Here is a 16,422-nt window from a genome sequence, read left to right on the forward strand (position 1 = left end):
ATACACGCACTCACGTACCACACCACTTTATTGCCAATTATTGCAGCACAATATACAGCGCTTCTAGCAATTCTCTTCAGAAAAATATCGGACTCAATCACATTCACGTAGCCATTACTTAATGTACTACCCTCGAAAACTAGCAATAATTAACAATCTCGTTTTCCTTTTCATGATAATGCACAAAATTTTACGATGTGCTCCAGTGAAAATTTATTATTAAAATATGACATACCCGGCCATTACGATCAGTCACCACGAAAACGCTAAACGTTCCAAAATCTCGCATTAATTATGGATCATTTACATTCTCGCATGTCGCATTGCAGCTTCGGAATAAATTAGCAGCAGATTTAACAGCCCAGTTGCCGTTTATCAGCTACAAAACTAATCTTCGCTTTTTCATGCTCGCGTCTCTTGCTCAAGGTGTACGCACGATGTTTGTACTCTCTGGCACGTTGTTTTTTTTTTCTCACGTGCTCTAGTGTTTATATAACAGCATGTAAAATAAGGTCCCCCTTCACAACTCATACGAGAGCTTAATGGCCCAGCCTTTATACCACACTGAATGTAGTTATTTTCATGTAATTAATAGGTGAAATTTAACTTGAAAAAAATTAACTCGAATTTGTTCATTTGTTTGCAGCATCATTTTCGTCAAGAAAACTGGCGTGCATGCATGTGCTTCCGCAGATTCGTGTTACGTCACGTGAGGATTCTCATATTGTTTTGTGTTGCTTCATTTCTCGTTGATTTTAAAAGTACGGACCGCTTCTTAGCTAGCTCACGTGAAAAGATATAGGCCATAGTATTCAAATCATCATAATGAGCAACACCCGTTATCCTCTCCAGTTGGTGTTCGCGCGACATAAATATACCTGCGATTGTCGTTTAGTGGTTATGAAAGTAGGCATCCAAAGTTTAGAACGGTTTTCTTTAATAAAAGAGTTATGATCTTCGTTAAGAACGTTTATTTCATGAAATCATGATTATTACGTATGATATCTTTTATCAGTGGATGAATCCACAAGGGCAGCAGCCTGGACACCTACAGGAACACTAAAGATCGCAGTGCGGTCCTGCCTGCCAGAGGTTTTGCGGGACAGCAGTAGTAACACCGAGCCAGAAGCCACGTTTAGTGAGACTACGTAAGGGTTCGCATAGCAATCTGCGCTTTACGAAATACTGCTTTGTTTTGGGTTAAGGTTGAACATGCTCCAATCAGTATCCAGTTCTCTTCGCGTTCGAAGAAATAGTGAAAGGTACTTCATTTCAATATCCAGCACTAAGAAGTGCAACAATGCTGAGGAGTGAAGCCGAAAAGCCAAAAAATGCTTGACAGAGAGGCTTAAACCCCATTTAGGACGACCAGGCATCAGAAGGTAGCAAGTGACACCTTCCGGTAGATGCGTGCTGACAAATGAAGCTTTGGCAGAAAATTTTTTCAGCAGATACAATCCGTACAACATACAAAATTGAGGGGGAATGTCGCTCCAAGAGTACAAAAATGAAAGGAACACAGACAAAAAAAGGTGTGACTGGTCGTCAAACGGTTCGGCATAGCCCACTTTATCTTTACTCTGTCAGACACGTCGCACAGCACTACCGTCTTGTCCACATGCACAATTTTAGTCGGATGAAGATAGAGATAAAATACAATGCCCACAAAGGGCTGGAAACGATCTTCGACACAAGAATATCACTTACCGAAACCTAATGTTATACAAGAACAGGCGTAGGCATACAAACAGCAATTTGTGACGCTTGTGTCGCTAAAGTGTGTGGAATCTTGTGCTCATTCCCGAAGCGTTCAACGGTGCCTATATATACTGTAGCGCTTAACGAAGGGGTCTATTTTGAAATGTTTCTGAGTCAACAAATCAGAATGTATATGGTAACCTTTACTCCAGGAATGCTTTCTAAAAGGGCACGGATTGACAAATGCGTGCAAGCTTTATTTGAAATTTGATATTTTAATCTTTATTTAGCGAACTTCAATACAGATACACATGCCTTCCGTAACTTGGATGTTGCCCTGGCGTTTCTTCACCTTTTCTTTGGATAACCTTTTAGATACGGCTGCTATATGCGACTTTCTCCGCATTCGCTGCCACATAGTACATAAGCGGTCACTGTTCTTAAGCTTCCCGTCTTTTCAAAAAAATTGCCTGTGGCAAATAACATAATTCTTGTGTCTGAGCTGGATTGTTCGAAGAAGCTGTCATTATTAGCACGAGAACTTGAAACACAGATTAAACTACTTAGCCAACACTTACTGATGAACTCCTTAAAACCGCATATTGCATTTTACGTATGCTAGACGGTTTACAAGACGTATCCACATAAAATAAATCTCCAGGATTGCAACACTTTTTTTATATTATGTCCCAAATCGTGGGACAAAGTAAAACTGTCTTTCATTTACATTAGTGCTCCAATGCATTAAAGAAAGCTTTATGAAAAATAAATTAAACTGCAGTGCATTCTTGCGGCAAGTTTCATGGCGCATATCTTAAAGCTGGTGCTATATTGGGATTTTATTCCAAGTGAATATGCTATGCAAGCTCACCGGCTACATTTCATAAATCCAATTTGTGCCGCACTGTAATTAACGAAAACGGTAATTAGCAACTATTTCATTAGTTAAGTGACTGTCTTGATTTCCCGACTAAACACGTAAAGATATTGATCCCTTATATATATAGCAGTGTAATAATGTGGGCCTAAACTGTGCTATAATGCCGCAGGCTAGGCAGGACCAAATGGCGTAAATACGGATAAAAAAGAAATTACCCTGTGGGATTAAAAAAGGATAGCTGTGGAAATTCTGCCGTACTTATAACCGTCATCGTTTCCATGGCGGCCAATTGTGCTGAGCTGGTGCTTGCGCGGGAATTTGGCACAGTCGCATAGGCAATGTAGAAAATTATTGTTTGTTGACCGGTGAAGACGGGCCATACTGTGCGACTAACAAAAGGTTACACTACAAAAAAAAGAAACTTTCAAAAGGCTTCCGACGGGGCAATGTGGAAAATTTCTGAATAAGAAAAGTTTTCTGATGAATAAACTGAGAACAACGATAAAATGACATTTGATTGGTGCTAATGCTTGATAGCAGCGGCAAACATTAGAATTTGTTTGGCAATAATGCTTAATAGAACCGCTTATTATTCCAATGGTGTTAATTAGGGTTTGCCTATTCATTTATGAGACCTGTTATTGCAGATTGAAGGCATCCAGTATTCAAAACATACCAGTTTGCTCTAAACGGCGTCTGACCCCAGTTATGAGAAATAGGAAGTGAGAGGGTGCAGCTAAATGTCATCGCTATATCAGTTAATGCTTCTGACATGTAGAAAAATTCTGGAACAACAATCCCAACTGGAAGATCAACGCATTTCATAGCACGCTTAAAGTGCGTGTTTTTTAAGTTAGTCGAAGGCAGATAGTTTTCCAGCAACTGGTTATCCTTTGAGGACTGGCGGATTTCACTTCTGTCAATACAGCAAAAAACACCAGTCGGTAAGAAAGTGCCAATGGTCCAATATTGGTAGTACTCGTTCTGATGTATATTGCGCTATATCGGTCGTTACCATGGCTACAGGACTGTGTGTCAAGAGGAGTCAAGCTTGGTTATGCAGCGTTTCCGGGCGTCGTGGTCTGCTGTTTGTCTTTCTTGGAGCGGTTACGAGAATACGTCACCCGGCTTAGGGTTGTGTCCATCGACTCCTGGGAGCCGCTGGACTTCCGCTTCCACGAGCATGGTGCTTTCAAAGAAGGCCTTGACTCGAAAAGCAGGGCCTCGGAGGCCGCGAAACCAGAGGTCGATGGGCCCTCTTTCTGAGACGGAGCAGCAGCGCTGGCTGCGTCGCTTGGGGGGATGTGGCAGTGCCGCACACACACTCGTTGTGGGCCAAGCCGATGCCGGAGTCTGCTGCGGTGTCGCCCCTCTATGGACCGCACCAGCATACCCTGCGGTATGGAGGAAGGAAATACGTTTTCGCGCGTCCTGAAAGGAAGTGTTCTCTTTTCTCTTTTGCGTAACAATTTCATTTTCGCCCTTGCAAGAAGGGCGCAGTGGTGTATTTCAGTAGATTTGTCGGCAGGATGGTCGTGCGACGTGCGCTTTGTGCATATGGACGGCCCAGGCAGCTCTGAGAGCCACGAAAAAAGTGCTGGCTTTTAAAGTAGCAGTGCGGATTTGGAATGAAGGGACTAAGTTGGATTTTCAGATAGCCTGTTTCGATATATCCTGGGAAAATGCTTGTATAGAGTCAAAATTAGGTGTTTAGTAGGGATCTCTTTCTCATCCCACCTCATCTTTATTTCTTGGATATTTGTCACGTGCTGTTCCTTCCATCCCTCAAGCAGCTTGGTTTCAGAGGAGTCTAGGGCATCTTGCTCAGATGCGACTCCGCGTGTTCTGTTCAGAGGACGGTGCGCGTTCACCGAGACGCGGGTATTACAAATTTCAACAAGTCCGGATAGTTTCTTTAAGGAAATTCTTGACACTGACGTCGAACAAGAGGTCACCGCTAGCCGCCGTGACTGAGTGGGCTGGTCACTTTTGGTGGATTTAAGCTGGTCTGCATGAGGCGAAGTTATTGCCATGGCGTTTCCAGCACAAACCATGCGAGAAACTGTGCTCCAAAACTGTGTAGGGTCTCGTGCGGGCATGATTTTTTGTGGCCATATTTAAAACGCATCTGTTGACAAGCTTTGATTGTGCCAAGTTAAAGGACAAGAGTGACTCTCTACACGTGGGTTCGAAGAAGCAGCACACATGTTTGCTGGAAAAGCTCACTCGGAGATAGAGAAAACGCAATGAACAATTCACAGAAGGTTCTTGCATCAGCTCCAGAAGCACGAGCTCCTTCTTAAATGTCCCTAAAATTCCCTTCGCAGATGTGCGCACTCTAAAATGTCGCACAGTTTCAGAGAGAACAGCAGCTCTTGGAGCTGACGCAAGAACTTTCTATATATCATTTATTACGTTTTCTCGATCTCCGGCAGTGCCTTTCTAGCAAACACGTGGGCTGCTTTTCGTCGAATAAAGAGTAGAAAGTCACTCTGGCCCTTTAACTTGGTACATGCAAAGCTTCTCAACTAAGTAATATAAATTTAGCCACAAGAAATGATGCACGCATAGGATGCAATACAGTTTAGCTGTACAGTTTGGTCGCGTATTCCGTACTGGGTGCCCAATGGTCATAATTTCTGCCAATAAAGAACAGTTTCTTAAGTCCACTAAACCTGGTGAACCAGCTGTCACGGTGCCACCTTGATGAAAGGTGCCCGTCTGCAATGCTTCTCTACGTTCATGATATTTCCCATGGGCTGAAAAAGAATGGGCAGCCTGCGGGCATTACTGTGGTTTTCTATGCTCTGCGAAATCTGTCAAAATTCTGCAAACGTGTTAATGCGCCTGTGTTGCAGCGGAGTCTTTCTTCTGTTGAACACCGAGTACATTTTGTGTCATGCGCCACAGCCATGGCTTACCAGATTTCCCTGTCCTGCTGTCGTAAAATACGCTGGACAAGCCGGGATGCACAAGGGCTTAATTAAGAGAGCACCATTTTCAGGCTCACAACACTGTACAAGACCATTTTTTCAAGCTTTGCCGTGAGTGCGGCAGCGTGCCTCTCTTTGAACGTGCTGACGTTTTGGCGTAACAGCTTTGCTGCGCACACGGTAAATCAAAAAGACTTATTTCAAGAATGAACTGGGCTGTCTATGCGTTATATCCGCTCCGATCGCGTTGATACATAGTGTCGTGTATTTGAACAGACTTTCACAGAAATGTGCGTTTTCTAACAATAAAGCTGTTCAAGGTTGAGTTCCAGCAGTTGCGAGGATCAAGGATCACCTTCCAATAATCGTGGCCGGCCGCTGCTCACAACTCGGCGCAGCTATGCAAATGGTAGTGGAGACGAGGAGAGACTAGGAGAGATGTAGAGAGGCAACAGCTAGGAGCGCACGTCGCGCCTCAGGTGTTGGGTGAGGAGACGCGCAGTGGGGGATTGGCTTCACCTATCGATGACCTGACGTGCACTCCTTGTTGAAAGACACGGCGTGCGCCAGCGGGATCAGTGTATAATTCCACCGATAAGGTGGATAGACCTAGGAAGGTGCTCTCTCTCGAAGAGAAGTCACGGCAAATGAGGAGGAGGAGGCGGACGAGAGGAGGCGACCAATGAGAGACCGTGGAGGGCGTGAAAAGGACAGGCGATGGGGACGTGTCTCTGTGCGGCGCGCCATTTCGAAAGATGGAATCCGCTCGTCGCGGGAGGTTGCAAGAGAATGCGGCCAAGGATTCGGTGGCGGCACCAACGGTCGTCTCCCCCGCAGCCGGTGCTTAGGCCACATGGCGGCGGCTGCTGCTGCCTCAGCGACACAGCTCCTTGCAGAGGGCGCAAGCCACCGCTGCCACCACCTTAAGCGTTCGCGACCGTCACCCCCTATGTCATCCAAATGTAGTTCGCAGTGGGTGCTCTTCGATTTGTCATCCCAGGCTGACTCAGGACTGTCCGAGTAGCTGCGCGCACCAACGCTCACTGACTATTTCTCTTCTTTTCATGACCGTTACTACCACGTGACAATAGTGCACTACCAGGCCGACCCGCGGCGGAGGTTAAGCAACCTTTAAGCATTGCCCAGGAGCCCACATACACCACCTTGCTGGTCATCATTCTTCACAGAGTGAAGGGGCACTGAACTTTTTTCAATTGACTATATGCCTACTATAAATGACTTGTTATTAGGTCGCCTCTTCTTTTCTCTTTTCATCTTTTGCGCATGCAGAAGATGAAATATAGTTTTGACGAAACTATAATTTTGATGAAATATATATTATGGCCACGTCAATATATGGTGCTGGAAGCCGGCGCGGTGTGTATCCTCAGTCTTAGTCATCCTCCTTGGCGTTGTACTTGGTTTTAATTATGATTAACCGATTAGGCCAGGCCCTGTCCTTGCCGCATAAGTGGATGGAAACATAAGGTCAATCCCATGCAATTGGAATCTATGTGATCGAACCTTTCTATGCTGTTTGACTTGACTGACGATCAGATAATTAGCGGTGATGTTGACAGTGCGTGTTTCAATTCTTCAGCGCTTAGGGTAAAAAAAGAAAGACTCGGGAGTTGATGTTAAACTTTACTTTGCAGGCACCACTGTTGTTTGTCTGATAGTACACATAACACATAGCCAGGCGTGTTTTATTGGGGCGTTGTTGTGCGCCCTTGTATATATCGTCCGAGAAAGTTGGCAGTGTCGTTGCCTAACACGGCAGGTCGCATTGCGGAAGAAATGTTCAGATTCAATTGAACATGGGGCTTCGCGCGCCAAAAGCACAATCAGATAATGAGTTGAAAGGTAGAGCTTCAGTAGAAAGGTAAAGCTGCAGTTTCTGTAGTGCTTTCGGGGTGGGCAACACAACCGTCAATAGTATATTGTCGCGACGCCCGACGAGCTCCGCAGGGCCCTGTGCACATGCGACAGGATAGAAAGGTCAAAACTAGTTTCACGCGGGGCCATTCCTCTGTACCACGCACCCGCCATGCATAGTCACGCTCTTAACCATGCCCCAACATTGCGTGCAGACAGCGACAATAGAAGTAGCAGCAGCACTCTAAGTGTCAAAGGAATAAGGAAAGGAAGATTTCCTTTAAGACAGCTTGTAGAGGATTCACGTTATGGCGTCCTAGGTGTCTGCCAATGGGTATGTGGCCAGTCAAACAAACTCGCCACTGATGTGATATTGGGATGCATGCAATGTTGGCCCATCCCTAGAATGGATATGCGAAGGTGGTACATAGAGCATATAGCCTTAAATGTACTCTCCAGCAACTAAAACGTCCACAGCTAAAACTTCCGTATCGAGTGCACCTGCTTGATGATTTAGTCTCTGCAAAGAAACTGCATCTAGAATACTTTTGATCGTAGGGGTTACTGCGGAGTTTAATCTGGAGCGCCGTGATTGTCACAAGCTATATTGTGTCGAAGTATAATTCGGCATTGTGGTTGACAGCGAGATAACCACCTCGTGTGTCTGCTTATTTGCCAATAAAGTTTCATATTTGACGGATGGCCGTGCACTGGGGTCGTGTATTTTCAGCTTTCTTTGATTTCATATCCAAAGCACAAGGAAAATTGCAATGAAGTCTCAGGTTCGTCAGAAAACACCCGGCACTCGCCACGTTCACAGGCTTAGCAACACGACAGAAAAAGGCCTCTATTTATAGTACACACTTACACCGCTACGTAAGCACGATGCTGGACGAAAGCCGGACGAAAGGACACCCAGAAAGATAAACATATATGCTCATGGTGGGGCGCCACCGTCATGGCCGTATATATAATGAGAAGGGTAAAAAAGGCGAAATAGAAAAATAAATTAACAGAAACACCAGTAAAATGATATCTGTTATTGGCATTTTGATATAATTTTGGCAATATTTTGGTGGGACTTTGATTTCATCATTATATTTAACAGCACTTCCTGCATGCATGTCGTTATCAAGCGTGCTTCAGCTTCAGTCAAGCAAAAGCAGATTCACCCCCTCCTGTGCCTCACTCAGCTTGTGATACATGATGAGGTGAGTACCAATGCGAGGTACCGAACCAGTTGTTAATGTCGCGCTCCTGTTGCGCTTATTTTGATCGTTTACCAGCGTTCTATTGCGAATAATATTGTTTGCATTGTCAGAAGAGTTTTCTTTCCGGCTGTGTCGTTATCTAGCGATCCTAAGAAAATGGGGGCGATCTCGAAGAACGTGGCATCTAAAATAATGCAGGTCTTTCGTTCGGTTAGATGCCGCTGGGTGTGTGTCGTTCTTCAATGAGCCTCTTTTGTGCCAATTTGGCTCGGAATGTATGTGCCCCAGGGTAAACGTGGACTTCGTGATGACTCCGCCAGACCGCGCAGTGCGATTGAGCAGCACAGCTTCACTACACGCCTCATACTTGACGTGTTTCAGCTATTCGCTTACCCGTATAGTCATCGTAGAGGAGTTGTCTATGCCTTTTTCGTTTTCGCTATCTGCGACGTGATGGCGTGCGCGGAGCAACCATGTTTTGTATGCGATTCAATTGTGACACGTGACAGCGCTATAAAAATTCTTGAAGGTGTGTGAGCCTTTGCAAAGCTGTTACAAAACCATGCATCAGGGAGAATCTTCCGTGTGCAGCCAAGGCGCTACAACTCGCCGTGTTGCTGATGGCCAGCGGTACAAATTCTTTGCTTTCCTGAGAGCGACGATCATCGGGTGTTTTGTGACGGCTCTGACGAATGCCGAAGACTGCAATAATCGTTGTTTGCTTAAGCAACACTCTATGTTTAGCAATTTATTTGGTGGTGTCCTCGTATCATACTTTGAACGTAACATACGCACCAGCTTACGCTACTCAAAAGAGCTCCCTTCGTTCTGGAAAACCCATTGTTTGTATTTATTGTCATGTTCCCGCGAAGGAGAAGAGGTCTGAAGGGACAGAAAAGGAGTGGAGCAAGAAGAAGAAAACGGACTTAAGGTAGTCCAGTATAAATAAATCAGCGTATATCAACCCGTATTCTATATTTGGTGCAACCAACTATGTAGCTTGAAGTAACTTTGATAAGAAGAGCAGATGGGCAGGCGACCATGAGATCATACCAGTTTGATGGCCAAGACCCAGTGCTTCTTAAAGAATCAGCAACTTCGTCGGAAGTACTTCACATCATCACTGAGAAGAGGACAAATTGTAAATTGGGTAATATTCCCAAAGAATGCTTCAAGCAGTGATAAAAACGCTTTCTCTTGAATATACCCAAATTCAGAAACACAATAAGCAACCCTAGTGCAAACCACATCTAAAGCAATGACACGAGACACATTTTGAAGAAACATTACGTAAACTACTCCCGAACGTATGTCGGCCGTAGTATATATAGCTTTGTATCCACTTTACATCGAAGGCAACACAATATCAGGAATTAACTATGCCGTTACCATAAATAAGTTATTGTGAATACAGGGAAATCATCAGTGCACCAGCTAAACGTACCACACAGAAAAGTTAGATATATCAGAAACGATGAAAAAATTACCGTAAAACTCACCTATCGATGGCTGTCGATGGCAGCAGGGATATAGCATACTAGCAAGGTAGTGACATACCGTATTCCTGAAGTCACGTTTGTTTTCGCCATGTAGTTGTAATCCTGAGACAATCGTTGCTTCTGCTATATGCCATATACTGCGGCTCCTTGCACTTTGCTATGACACTCTGCTTACCAGAGTTGCCCATAAGCATACAGGCATGCTGACCACTGTATGAGGCCGACGCAGTGAAGATCGAATGACGAAGAAGTAATAATATATGTAGAACAACAAAGGCGTATAACGGCGACGGTGTCAGGATAATGAGATGTTGATTCTCAAAATTACGACGTCGGTAAAAACACAGCTTGACGACGATGACAGGACGACGTTGGCGTCCAGACGATGGTATCCCGACCACTGGACGAGGAAGCAGGCACCGAGACGACGGTATCCCAACGGATGCGTAATAGCGTCTGTGTGTCGATGACGTAGACACGAATATGACGTGACAACGACGACATAATCACGGCAGGGATAGAATGATGAACAAGGAATGAAGTCGATGGATTGACAAAGGTGGTGTGACGACAACGGCACGAAAACAATGGGCCGACGATACTGAAGCTATCGCAATTGTGAAACAACAGAACGGCGGCGATGGCATGACGACCACAATATGACGGCGACGTTATGACGTGAGTCGGAGACGGAAATTTATTTATCGCTATAAAACTACCGCAACGGCATGCCGGCGACGGTGTCACAACGCCTGCATGACGACGATGCAATTACGACGACAGCATGACAACAGCACGAAGACACTGGAATCACGATGAGTGTATGATGACAATAGAATGGCCCTGACTATGTGACGCAACCTCAATGCCGGCGATATCGTGAAGACAGAATGACGAGATTTGGATCATGAACCTCAGGTGACAATGAAGGCATAACTACGATGGCATATGACGACTATCTGACAAGGCAGGCGTGATAGCGGCTATCTGACACAGACCGAATTACGAGCGCGGCATAATCACGATTTAATATTCACACTGTGATTACGATAAAATGGCGAAAAAGCAATGACGTCGATGGAATGGTGAATAGCTTATGACGACGACGGTATGAAGAGAGCAAGATTACCTTACTGAATTGATTGCAATGATGAAACGACAGCATGACGATCATGGCGTGATGACGATTGATTAACGAGGGTCGGTTTAGAAAGCTGGAATGACAACGATGCAACGATCATGACGTCATCACTACCTTAAGGGTATAAGTAATGACCCTAGATATTAGAGAACTTGGACCACTCGGCCATACTGGAAGGCGAGAAGACGACAGCAAGACGAGAGTTAGATCACGAAGCTGCAATGACAACGATTTAAAGAGCATGATGTCATCTCTACACTGGTGTCACAACTAATGCATGACGACAATATGTAGATGATGTCGGGACGCCGACGGCATGACAAGTGTCGAACAACAAAGCTGGAATGACCGCTATGTAATGACCACAACGGCATCACAATCACGAGATCTTACAATGCGGCCCTACCTATTAGAAATCCACGACCATTGAGTCGGCGTAGAAGCCGTGACAATGACGGTATGACAAAAGTTAAATATTATGAATGTGCAATAACAACAATGGAACAACTACAATGACATCACGATCAGAAAGGAACACATGCCTCGGCAGCAACTATGGGCACCAGATCAGCGTCAGAGGCGGTATTGAAATCTGGGACTTAATGTACCAAACCCCCATTTGAACATTGCATACCGTAGTGGGGGCTAAGTTTGAGAGCGGGATCTTTTACGTGCCCCCAATTCACGGGAAGGGGTGCTTTTGACTTCGGCGCCATCATAAGGCGGCCTCCATGTCATGAATTCAATCCCGCGAGGATGTATATATATATATATATATATATATATATATATATATATATATATATATATATATTGTTACACACGAGGTGTTCAATGAAGAACCAGATGAATCTGGTTGATAGGCGCAGTTGTTCCAGAGCGGTCTCGCGGCAGCTTGGCCAACGTCGTTCTCTTCTTTCTTTCATCTGGTTGTCTGCGCGGCAGGCGTGGTTCATGACAGCTTGTGACATTTCCCCGGTGTCAGACGAAGCCCGCCGGGCGAGTCAGTCATCTCGTGGGTTGTAACTCCTCAAACGCGCAACGTGTGTCACTTCAGCGTTGGCCGAGCGTCGTCCACTGCTCGTGAGACGCGCAATGCGGTAGTTTACTTCGCTGAGGCGCTCCAGAATAACGTAAGGGCCGACGTAGTGGGCGAGAAACTTCTGGCACAAGCCACGCTTCCGCAAGGGCTTCCAGAGCCACACAAGGTAACCAGGATCGAAGTAAACGTGGCGGTGACGCCCGTCATAGCGTATCTTGGACCGGTCCTGCGATGCTAAGGTGCGTTGCCTAGCGAGGCGTCGTGCTTCTTCTGCTCGACATAGGATCTCATCAGTTGATTCGTTGTCATGAGCGAAGTAGGAAAATATGGTGTCGAGGGTGTAGCGCGGCGGACGAGCATACAGAAGGAAAGATGGCGAGTAACCAGTGGTCTCGTGTCTCGCGGTATTGAATGCATATGTAATGAAAGGCAAGATACTGTCCTAATTCTTGTGTGCTGAATCGACGTACATGGACAGCATGTTGGCAAGCGTGTTGTTTGTGCGCTCGACCAGACCATTAGTTTGTGGATGGTAGGGCATAGAATGGGCGGAAGCTACATAAACGCAGACGAAGGGTTTCTTCAACCACGTCCGCGGTAAACTGTCACCCACGATCGCTGATTACTATGCAAGGAGGTCCATGTCGGAGTATAACGTTAGCCAGCAAGAAGACCGAAACTTCTGTAGCTGTGGCCGATGGCAATGCGGCGGTCTCACAATAGCGGGTAAGGTGATCTACGCAAACGATAACCCAACGATTACCGTTGGAGGATCGCGGGAAAGGGCCCAGAAGATCTATACCAACTTGCTCAAAGGGGACGCTAGAAGGGGGAACTGGTTGAAGCAGGCCATGTGGCGCTTGTGGCGGACGCTTGTAGCGCTGGCATTGAGAGCAGCTGGCGACGTACCGTTCGATATCTTTCCGCATCTTAGGCCAGTAAAAACGTTCTTGAGCCCGGTAGAGTGTACGTGTGGAACCAAGATGACCGGAAGTTGGGTCATCGTGCATGGCGTGTAATACTTGGTGGCGAAGGTTCTTGGGGACAACTAAAAGGTAGCGTGCACCGGTGGTCGAGTAGCTCTTCTAATACAGCGCGCCACCATCACGTAGGCGAAAGCGACTGCCTGCAGGTGACTCCTGTGCTGCCGCGAAGAGCGGTTGTAAGCTCTCGTCCTTGTGCTGCTCGGATATGACGGTACCCATATCCGGAAATTCCGGGGACACAAAAGCGATGTATTCATCAAAATCGTCCGCATCACATTCAGTTGTTTGAAGTGGCATCCGAGAGAGACAATCAATCAGCTTCAGCATATCGCCGACCACTTTTGTAGAAAATAACGAAATCGTATCCCTGTAGACGGAGGGTCCAGCGCGCTAGTCGTCCTGAAGGATCCCGCAGATTCACAAGCCAGCATAGCGAATGATGATCTGTTATCACAGTGAAGGGGCGCCCGTAGAGGTAGGAACGAAACCGTTGCACTGCGAAGATGACCGCCAGACACTCTTGTTCGGTGACTGTGTAGTTGCGCTCGGAGCGGCTCAAGGACCGGCTAGCGTAAGATATCACGTGCTCACTGTCACCAACACGCTGAACTAGCACACCACCGATGCCAACGCCGCTGGCATCGGTGTGAATCTCAGTTGGTGATGAAGGATCAAAGTGGCGAAAAATTGGTTGGGATGTCAACAGGAACTTGAGCTGGCGAAACGATGAGTCGCAATCTGCAGTCCACTCAAAGGGAACGCCTTTTTGGAGAAGGCGTGTAAGGGGATGAGCCATGTCAGCAAACCGGGGAATGAATCGGCGAAAATAGGAGCACAAGCCCAAGAAACTTCTGAACTGCTTGACAGAGTTTGGTACTCTAAATACTTCTACGGCCGCAGGCTTTTGTGGATCTGGTCGGTTGCCTTCTTTAGCGACCAGATGGCCTAGCACAAGAGTTTTTCGTTCCCTCAAATGGCATTTTTTAATTGAGCACAAGACCCGCTTTCTCCAAGAAGTTCAAGACCAAATCCAAACGTTTGTTGTGCTCACTAAACGTTCGCCCGAAGATCAACACGTCGTCTAAGTAGAACATGCAAACTTCCCATTTTAAGCCGCGTAATATCGTGTCTATGAACCTTTCGAACGTTGTGGGTGCGTTACACAACCCGAAAGGCATCACGTTAAACTCGAATAGTCCGTCGGGTGTTACAAATGCTGTCTTTTCTCTGTCGTCCTTGTGTATAGGAATTTGCCAGTAACCTGACTGTAAATCGATTGAGGAAAAGTAAGATGCCGCAAAGAGACAGTCTATGGCGTCGTCAATTCGTGGGAGCGGATATACATCTTTCTTAGTAACGGCGTTTAGGCGACAGTAATCAACACAGAACCGCCACGTACCATCTTTCTTCTTCACCAATATCACGGGGGCTGCCCAAGGACTAGATGATTCTCGAATGACGCCTTTGCATAACATTTCTTGGACCTGATCGCTGATTATCTTGCGTTCTGACGGGGATACACTATAGGGTTTTTGTCGGATTGGCTGGGCGGCTCCTGTGTTGATGCGGTGACGAGTTCTGGACGCAGGAATTGATGCTGGGTCATCGTGCTGCGCAAACTCGAATACTGACGTATATTTCGTAAGCAGGGCCATCAAAACTCGACGCTCGTGATCGCTGAGTGACTTGTCAATCATGGAAAGTATCTTCGAGCTCGCGGGGCTCGAGACACTGGTTGCTCCTCCATCTGGGAGCTCTGTAAGTACTGCCACCGATACGGGCGAGTCTTCCTTAAACGTGGCAACCTTTAGGCCTTGGGGTAGCACTGCCGCTTCAGTGGAACAGTTTAGCGCCCACAGCCCCGCGCATCCATTGGTCACTGAGACCACGCATTGCGCAACTAACACGTTTTTCTTGAGGCGATTCCGATGCACAGGTTCCACTGCAGCATCGAACGAGATGGGAGTCGGAGGTGATCAGGCGACGGCAACACGCATCGCGGATAAGGCGGGCACAACTGTATCCTCAGACACGCACAACACACTCTCCGGGCAAGCTTCACCTTCAAAGAGCACAGGTGAAACACTGGTGTCGACACTGAGTTCTCCCGTCCGGCAGTCAACATTCGCACCACACAATTGCAAAAAGTCAATCCCCAGAATCACGTAATGCGAGGAGCGAGGAAGAACAGTAAACTCTGTATTAAAAACTTTCCCACCCAAACACACAACCACGTTACACACACCAACCGGGCATAATGATTCACCACTGACTCCACGGAAACTTGTGCACTGGTCCCAACGAAACAAAACCTTGCGTCCCAGAAGGCGTTTAAGCCCCACACTCATGACCAAGACAGTTGCTCCCGTGACGACTAAAGCCATTGTAGAGACCCCATCAATCAGTACATGAACCTTATTCTTTAGCATGAAAATAGTTGGAGGCAGTTGAGTCGGCAGCACACATTTTCCAGCGACCTCACCTCCATCGGCCGCGCTGGCTAGTTTCCCGGCGGGGGCGACACGAAACGGCGCCGAGGCGATGGTGACGTGAATCGGAAGGCTGGTGGTGGCGTCAGAGTACGGTCGGAGGCAGGGGAGCGGTAGCGGTTCCGGGTTCTTTCTTCTCCAAAGTAGGTCTCCTGGGCGGTGCATCGGTCCTCCCGAAAGTGGCTTCCTGAAGTGGAGTCTCCTGGAGTGCGCAGTGTACGACCGCTAGACGACATAGTCGGCGCTGACGATCCGTAGTTTGATGCTCGGCGTCGGCTACAGTACCTAGCTATATGGCCAGGCATGCCGCAGCAGTAGCACACTGGCGAAGGGCGAACTTCAGAATGCGGACTGAAGTATTCTGCTGAAGACATCGGTTGAGGGTAACGAGGCTCTTCCCCTTGAAAGTCGTAGGTAGCGGCGAGTCTTCGCGGACGAAAGTTGCGTGGGCGTGGATCAAAACGTTCAGGGGGCGAATCATTGCGTGGTGGTTCGGTTGTAATGTAATGCGATTCGTCTCTGGAGCCGTTAAGATCCGCAACGTTCACAGAGTGGTTCCAAGTAGCCGAAGGGGGTTCCCAAAGAGTGTCTCTGAAAACGGAGGTGCTGCAACGTGGCGCCGCATAACGTGCCTGTTCGTCATGTCGCTCGAGCTCCTCGCGGACTAT

General features: G+C 46.9%; 1 protein-coding gene across 1 annotated transcript in view; it reads right to left on the reverse strand.

Annotated features, from left to right (window-relative positions):
- LOC142587138 (uncharacterized) overlaps positions 1-1,726 on the reverse strand; it is a 169,898-nt gene extending 168,172 nt beyond the window's left edge. The window contains exon 1 of the mRNA XM_075698024.1: positions 1,708-1,726. The gene's annotated coding sequence lies outside the window, so the exon portion shown is untranslated. The remainder of the gene's footprint in view (positions 1-1,707) is intronic.
- Between the last annotated feature and the right edge of the window lie 14,696 nt (positions 1,727-16,422).

Source organism: Dermacentor variabilis, chromosome 7, assembly GCF_050947875.1.
Source record: "Dermacentor variabilis isolate Ectoservices chromosome 7, ASM5094787v1, whole genome shotgun sequence".
Taxonomy (NCBI): domain Eukaryota; kingdom Metazoa; phylum Arthropoda; class Arachnida; order Ixodida; family Ixodidae; genus Dermacentor; species Dermacentor variabilis.